Raw genomic sequence first — 8,230 nt, 5'->3', positions numbered from 1 at the left:
TCATGTTCGAGAACCTGCTCCTCCTTGAGAGGAGGGAACTGAGGCTGGAAACGGCTTCCGAGCATCCGTCGGTGCAAGTCAGAGAGCCTTTGCTTACTTGGCCCCCACAACGTGTGTGACATCCAGTTCTATCCGTGTCATCTCCTATAACCAGGGATGGTTCCTCTTTCTTGGTGTTTGATGACACTGACGTTTTTTAAGGCAACTAGCCAGTTATTTTGTCCGTTCATGTGAGCTCTTATATCTTCTAGTTAGATTCAGTTAAAGTGATACCCAGTTCTTACTGCATCCTATGAGCAGGCACTGAATGTCAATTTGTCCCATTATTGATGACGTAAATGTTCATCATACAGCTAAGGTGGAGTCTGAGATTTCTCCACTATAAAGTTACTAATTTCCTTCGGTAATTAATAAAGATATACATTGAGACTACAGATTTGATGTCACTCCTCAAACTTTCACCTATTTGATCATTTTCATTTTCACTTTTTTATGGGGGGGCAGGGTCTAATGTAGCCCTGTACAAGACTGACCTTGAACTCTATATAGCCAAGGTTGGCCTCAAACTAATGATCATGCTTCAGGTTCCCCAGTGCTGAACAAGTATTCAGATCCTGATATGGAAGTACATGCACCTGGGGATATCAAGTCATTGCACAAGAGTGGGGAGCTGCTGTGTAATATTTTGGAGTACCCCAGAGATAGACATGCACTGTGCCTGATTCTTTTTTGCCATAATAGAATATCTTGCATTTATTCTTTGACAATTTCATGCATATAAACAATGCAATATGTACCTCCACCCCCCACCCACTCCCCTCAGGCATTTCCAACAAGTCATAACCCCCTTTTTTTTGGTTTTGCCAATAACACACTGAGTCCAATTAGCATTGCCTGTTGGAATGTTGGCTAATCTTGTTTAATCTTATGCAGGTAGCCATAGTTGCAGTGAGCTCATGATGCAATGGCCATGTCATGTCTGGAAGGCAGCATTTCACAGCACTCATCTGCATCCTCTGGCTCTTACATTTTTTCCACCTTTCATAGATATTCCTTGAGCCTTGAGGGGGGAGTGATACAAGTGTCCCATTTATAGCTAAGCACTCAATAGTCATTCTTAGCACTTTTATGAGTTTCTATATTAACTGCTGACCACTACAGAGAGAAGATTCTGTGGCCAAAGCTGAGGGCAGTATTCATCTATGGGTATAAACATAAATATTTAAAAGTCTGTTTGACAACAGTTGTAGGTTCCTACCTAGAACCTGTGACCTCCTGAGTCATCAGGCTTTTGATCAGCTTTACAGTACCAGACCTGAATTTCTTCCTATGGAGGAGACCTCAAATCCAATTCAAAAGCAGTTTGTTGCCCCATATCATTTGCACCACTATTGCACCAGTGGGACCATCTTGTCTAACAGGTTGGTGTTGTAGCATGTAGGGTTGACTACAGGGATGCCATTGATATCTTTCCTCTCCCAGCAGCCTGCATAGCAAAGCCCTGGGTTCCATCCCCAGCACTGCATAAACTGGGTAAAATAGAAAGGTTTCTTCTCTCCCTGTAATATACCCACAAAATAATTACCGGTGATTACAACAATATACACATATATACGTTGCAGTTGGTTTATTAGGACAAGGATCTACACGTTATCTTAGCATTGCTTATAGTGACTAAAGGGCACTCACTTTAAGTGTTCTGTGTCATGCATGTAACCAGTAGCACAAGGAAGGGATGAAGCAGATCATCAACCTGAAATGTTTCCTGTGCCCTTTCACAGTCAACTTCTTCTATCTATGTCAGCCCACTCCCAGGATACAGAGTGCTTTCTTGTCAGCCCATCTGTATTTGTATTCATTTTAAAGTGATTTATTTGTATGTGAGAGAGAATGTATTTGCACATGTGTGTGTGGAGTCTAGGAGGTGTCCAATGACTTTCTCTATCACTCTCCTTATTTGTTTGAGGTAGGGTCTCTCACTGAACCTGAGGTCACATTTTCTTGGCTAGGCTGGAAGCCAGCAAGCCCCAGCAATCCTCCTGTCTCTGTTCACTTAGGAGTTGGGGTTACTGGCATGTGTGGGATACCTGTCTTGTTATGTGGGTGCTGGGACTGGTGTTCCGGTCCTATTGGTTGTGCAGCAAGCATTTTAAACTGTTAGGTCATCTCTGATGTATAGAATTCCATGGTATGAATATAATGTGTAACTTTCACTTGTTTACAGATATTTAGATTGTGACCAAGTTTTTGTTATTATTCATGAAGTTCCTGCAAAAATGTGCGTACAATCTTTGTATGAGCATATTTTCATTTCTCTTGGGCAAACATCTATGAGTGGAATTATTAGTTGTATGTAAGTTTAACTTTATCAAGAATGGGGAAGAGAAAAAAAAAAGAATGGGGAAGAGGAAGCTGGGGAGACAGATGGCTCAGTGGGTAAAGTGTTTGCTGTACAAACATGGCCTGAGTTTGGATGCCTAGCACCCACATAAAAAGTCAGACATGGCAGTGCACCTGTAATTCCAGTTCTGACAGGTGAAGATAGGAGGATGGGAGGCAGTTCACTAGCTCTCCAATCTAGTCAGTTAGTGAGCTCCAGTTTCAGTGAGCAATCCCGTCTCAAAACTAAGGTGGGACCGAGTGCCTTCTCAGAACTGGTTCTGAGTTCTGAGTTACTGCTGCTTTGGGGACTAAGGTTTTCAATAGACCTCTTCAAAATGTCATCTCAAATGGAACATACCACAGAAACTGTGATACATTTCACAAATTTGCTGGAGATAAAGACTACTGAATGAAAGGGGACCTGCATACCCACGAAAAGGGCGTTCCCTGGGGTTTTAGAGAAACCAAAAGGACCCTCTGGCTGTGGACAAAATAGTGAAGGGCTGGACAGCAAAGTGGCCATCCAGAGCTTTTCATCATCAGCTGCAGGCTCATCATTGCATGCAATGCCTATTTTATAGTTCACATGAAGCAGAAGGGAAGTAGTCTAAACCAAGCAGTGATGCTCCCACCCTGGTAAGATTCCCCCACAGAGTCACTTAAGGAACCTGCCCCACAGTTTCTCACATGGACCCTTAGGAAAAGTCCAAATAGCACCCAAAGCCAGTGTGACAAGCAGAGAAAGAAAGGATCATTGAATGATGGAGAAGCTTTTGATTTTTATATTGTTAGCATCCTCTTACCCTCAATAAATAACATATGTTTTAGTTCTGGGGGGAAAAAAGGATGGGAAGTAATAAAAGACTCCCAATGTAGACCTCTGTCCTCCATACATATATATACATACACATACCACGTGCACACACACATATTACACCCCCCACACACACACACACAATGAAGGAAGAGGAGGTGTCATCAAGCCATTTCCCAAGATGGTTTGCAGTCTCACCAGTAAAGTGTGACACTTTGTCTGTGTCTCATATCCTCCCCAACATTTGACCTCTCCACCCCCCAAGATTTATTTATTTTTATTTTACATGCATGGGTGTTTTGCCTGCATCTGATACAGAAGTGTAGCATGTATGCAATGTCCACGGAACTCGGAAAAGGCCGTTGAATCCCCTAGAACTGGTGCTATGAACAGCTGTGTGTGATGGTTGAGCCACCATGTCAATGCTAGGAAACAAACCTGGGTCCTCTGCAAAAGCAGTCAGTGCTCTTAACCACTGAGCCAGCTCCCCAGTCCCACTTGGCAGTTTTTAACTTTAACCTTCTACATATTATACATCATCTTACTAAGATTTGAATTTGCATTTCCCTAGTAACAAATAATTTGCATTTTGTCATGTCATCGATATGAAGTATCCATTGAAATCTGTAAATTTTGTCATTGGTTTGCTTTGTTATTATTAAGTAGGTGACCTATGTATACATTTATGTCAAACCCTTTGATGTGTGTGCTGTGAATATTTTTTCCAGTCTATATATTGCCTTTTCTTTTCTTTTTTCCTTTGTCTTTTTGAGACAAGGTCTCCCAGTAGCCCCAGCTGACCTGGCACTCACCATGTAGACCAGGCTAGCCTCAAACTCCCAAGTGCTGGGACTAAAGGCATGTGCCACCATACCCGGCAGGGTATTTTTTTTTTCCGTCTTTTTGAGACAGGGTCTCCTTGTAGCCCCAGCTGGTCTGGAACTCACTAGGGAGACCAGGGTTGTCTCAATCTCACAAAGATCTGCCTGCCTCTGCCTCCCGAGTCCTGAGATTAAAAGTATGCACCACCATACCCGGTTCTTTTCATTTTTTTCTTTATTCATGTCTTGGGTAGGGAGAGTGGGGTGGGCATGTTCATGTTTTTGTGTGTATGTATGTATGTATGTATGTATGTATGTGCACATGTGGAGGCCAGAGGTTGGCCACAGGTGTGGTTCCTCAAGAGCCATCCACCTTGTTTTTTTATTTATTTCACGTGTATGTTTGTATATGTGTGTGTGTGTGTGTGTGTGTGTGTGTGTGTGTGTGGACATACATGCCACAGCACATGTGTACAAGTCAGATGACAACTTGGAAAAGTCAGTTTCTTCTTTCACCATGTAGGTAGGTCCCAGGAATCGAGCTCAGGTCATCAGGCTTGATGGCAGGTAAACCACTGATCAATCTTGCCAGTCCCACCTTATTTTTTGAAACAGATCTTTCACCTGGGACCTGGGCTTATGGATTAAACTAGCCTGGCTGTCCAGCAAGACTTAGGGATCCTACAGTCTCAATCTCCCTAGCACTTGGATTACAAACTGCACCAACCATACTTGGCTTTTTAGAGACTGACCTCAAGTTCTGATGCTTGCACAACAAGCACTTTACCAACTGAACTATCTCCCTAGCCCTTATTTGTACACCTTAAAGAAGAAAATATTTAAAAAATTTTTCATGTCAGTGCTTTTTTTTTTTTTTTTTTTGGTCTTTTTGAGACAGGGCCTCCCTGTAGCCCCAGCTGGCCTGGGACTTCCTATGTAGACCAGGCTGTCCTCAAACTCACAAAGATCCACCTGTAGATTCTGCCTCCCAAGCAGATTAAAGGCACGCACCACCACACCCGGCTTCATGTCAGTGCTTTTAACTGCTGAGCCATCTCTTCAGTCTCTAACTTTTCTTCTTATAAAACTAAAATTAGGAGCTGGAGAGATGCTCAGCAGTTAAAAACACTTACTGTTCTTCCAGAGGAGTTAGGTTCGAGTCTCAGAACCCACGTGGCAACTAACAACTACCCATAACTCCAGTTGCAGGGGATCCGACACCCTCTTCTGGCCTCTTTGGGCATTGCATACACGGTACACTTACATACACACAAGCAATATACTCATACACATAAAGATAATGAATATTTCTTAAAAACTGAAACTGGCCGGGCATGATGGCGCACACCTTTAATCCCAGCACTTGGGGGGCAGAGGCAGGCGGATTTCTGTGAGTTCAAGGCCAGCCTGGTCTACACAGTAAGTTCCAGGACAGCTGGGGCTACAGGGAGACCCTGTCTCAAAAAGACCAAAAAAAACCCCACAAAAACAAAAACCCGAAACTAACCAGACATGATGGTGCAGGCCTTTAATCCTAGCCCTTTAGAGGTCAAGGCAAGAGTATCATGGTTTTTTTGTTGTTGTTGTTGTTGTTGTTGTTTGTCTTTTTGAAACAGGGTATCCCTGTGGCCCCAGCTGGCCGAGAACTCGCTATGTAGACCAGGCTGGCCTGGAACTCACAGAGATCCACCTGCTTCTGCCTCCCAAATGCTGGGATTAAAGGCATGCACCACCACGCCTGGCAAGGATCATGATTTTGAGGTCACACTGGGCTATACCATACCATAATGAACTGTACCTCAAACTGTAAGTCAGAACCAACCCTTCCTTCATCAACCCTTCCTTCCTAGTTTATAATAGCACAGCAACAGGAAAACTAGCTAAGACACCATGTCTTTATGACAGTAAGTCTTTGTATATATGAGCATGTGATATCTTTCCATTTATTTATGTCTTAATTTCTCTGACCAGCGATCTGCAGTTGTCATTGTACAAGTCTTTCGCCTCTCTGGGAGTTGTTTTTTTGTCATTGTGACAAAATATCTCAGAAAACAACTTAAAAAGAGGAAAGATTTCTTTTGGTCCATGGTTTCAGTCCATGGCTCCACTGGGACTCTGCACCATGAGTTGGAACACCACGTGGCAGAGCATGTGGCTCACTTCATGGTGAACAGGAGGCAGAGGGGCAGAGAACAGTCAAGACAACATACACCTTCAAAGCTACCCACCCCATGGCCTACCTCCTCTCTCCAGTCTGTCCTGATGTTCACTTTGAAGTCCAGTCTGATTTGAACCAATAGCAATCTTCCTGTCTCAGCCTTCTGAGTTCTGGGATTGCAGGTATACATCACTATGCCTGATTTCTTGATTGATTTTTATATGTTGAACCACCCCTGAACTCCAGGAATAAATTCTACCTGATACTGATGTACAATTCTTTTATGGTACTGCTAAATTTAGTTAATGAGTATTTTTACAGAGACCTGAAGAGGGTGTCAGATCCCCTGGAACTGGAGTTTCAGACAGTTGTTAGCCACAATGTGAGTGCTAGGAACAAAGTTCAAGTCCTCTACAAGAGGAGCAGATGCTCTTAACTGGTGAGGCATCTCTCCAATCCCCTAACTTTTTTTTCCTTGAGACAGGGTCTCACTATGGCCTGCAACTCATTATGTAGACGAGACTGACCTCAAACTCAGAGATCCACATGCCTCTGCCTCTCTAGTGCTCAAATTAAAGGTGTTCCCAAGGGGCTACGGTTAAGAGCACTAGATGCTCTTGTAGAGGACCTGGGTTCAATTCCCAGCAGCCACATGGCAACTAACAACTGTCCAAAATTCCATTTCCAGGGGATATGACACCCTCTTCTGACCTCCAGGGGCATTGCACAACCCAGGTGCACTTATATGCATTCAGGCAATTCACTCATACACATACAATAAAAACAGTAGATTAAAAAAAAATTTAAGTGTGTACCACTATGCCTGGCTCAGGAGTTTTTTTTTCTTGTAATGCATTTGGTTTTGGTATTATAGTATGACTAACCTCATATAATAGATAGGGGAATGCTCCCTACTCTTTGATTTCTTGAGACATTTGAGAGGAGGGATAAGGGTATAGTTCAGTGGGAGACACTTGCATAGTATGCTTAAGGCCCTGAATTTGGTTCCTAGAACCACTAGAACAAATTTGTACATTAAGTATCTAAATGATAGGGCCTGAGCTTACAGTGCCAGTTACCTAAGAGGCTGAAGTAGAAGATTACTTGAGTACAGGAAGTCAAAACCAGCTAACATAGCTGGACCATGTCTTTAAAAAAATCAGGGCTGGAGAAATGGCTAATTGGTTAAGAGCACTAGGCACTCTTATAGAGGACCCAGGTTCAATTCCCAGTACCCATATGGCTGCTAACAACCATTTGTAACTCCAGTTCCAGGGTATCTGACAGCCTCTTCTGACCCCTGTGGCATTGCACAATATGGGTACACTTACTTATATGCAGGCAATATACTCATACACACAAAAGAATAAATAATAGATAAGACAAAAAAAATTAAAAAACAATAGTCATTTCTTCTCCCAAAAGACGTATTACAAATGAGGTGGGCATAGAAGTGCACAGCTATAATCCCAGCTCCCAGGAAACAGAGGCAGGATTATAACAAATTCAAGGTCGGCCTGGACTACATCATGAGACCTTGACTAGAGAGAGATGGCTGAGCAGTTAAGAGCACTGACTGCTCTTGCAGAGAATTTGGGTTTGGTTCCCAGCACCCACATGGTGGCTAACAACTATCCTTAACTCCAGTTCCAGGGAATCCAATGCCTTCTTCTGTCCTCCTCAGGCATTGCATACATGGCTGCACTCATATACAAGCAAGCAAAACATACACATAAAATAGATAAAAATTTAAAATGAGACAAAACATAACAAAGCAAAAATGCATAAATGGGCTAGGTGTGGCGGTACACGCCTGTAATCCCAGCACTCTGGGAGGCAGAGACTGGCAGATCTCTGTGAGTTCCAGGCCAGCCTACAAAGTGAGTTCCAGGCCAACTGGGGCTACAGGGAGACCTTGACTAAAAAACAAAAGAAGCAAGCAAGTAAACAAACAAACAAAAGTATAAATGGCCAGCAATCACATGAGCAGAAATGCAAATCAAAACCACAATTAGATATCACTTCACATTTTTGAGCTAGCAAATACTTTTTTTT

The sequence above is a fragment of the Nannospalax galili genome, unplaced genomic scaffold, assembly GCF_000622305.1.
Source record: "Nannospalax galili isolate Female #2095 unplaced genomic scaffold, S.galili_v1.0 scaffold762, whole genome shotgun sequence".
Taxonomy (NCBI): Eukaryota; Metazoa; Chordata; class Mammalia; order Rodentia; family Spalacidae; genus Nannospalax; species Nannospalax galili.
The sequence above is the reverse complement of the archived record's forward strand: the minus strand, read 5'-3'. Positions refer to the sequence as shown.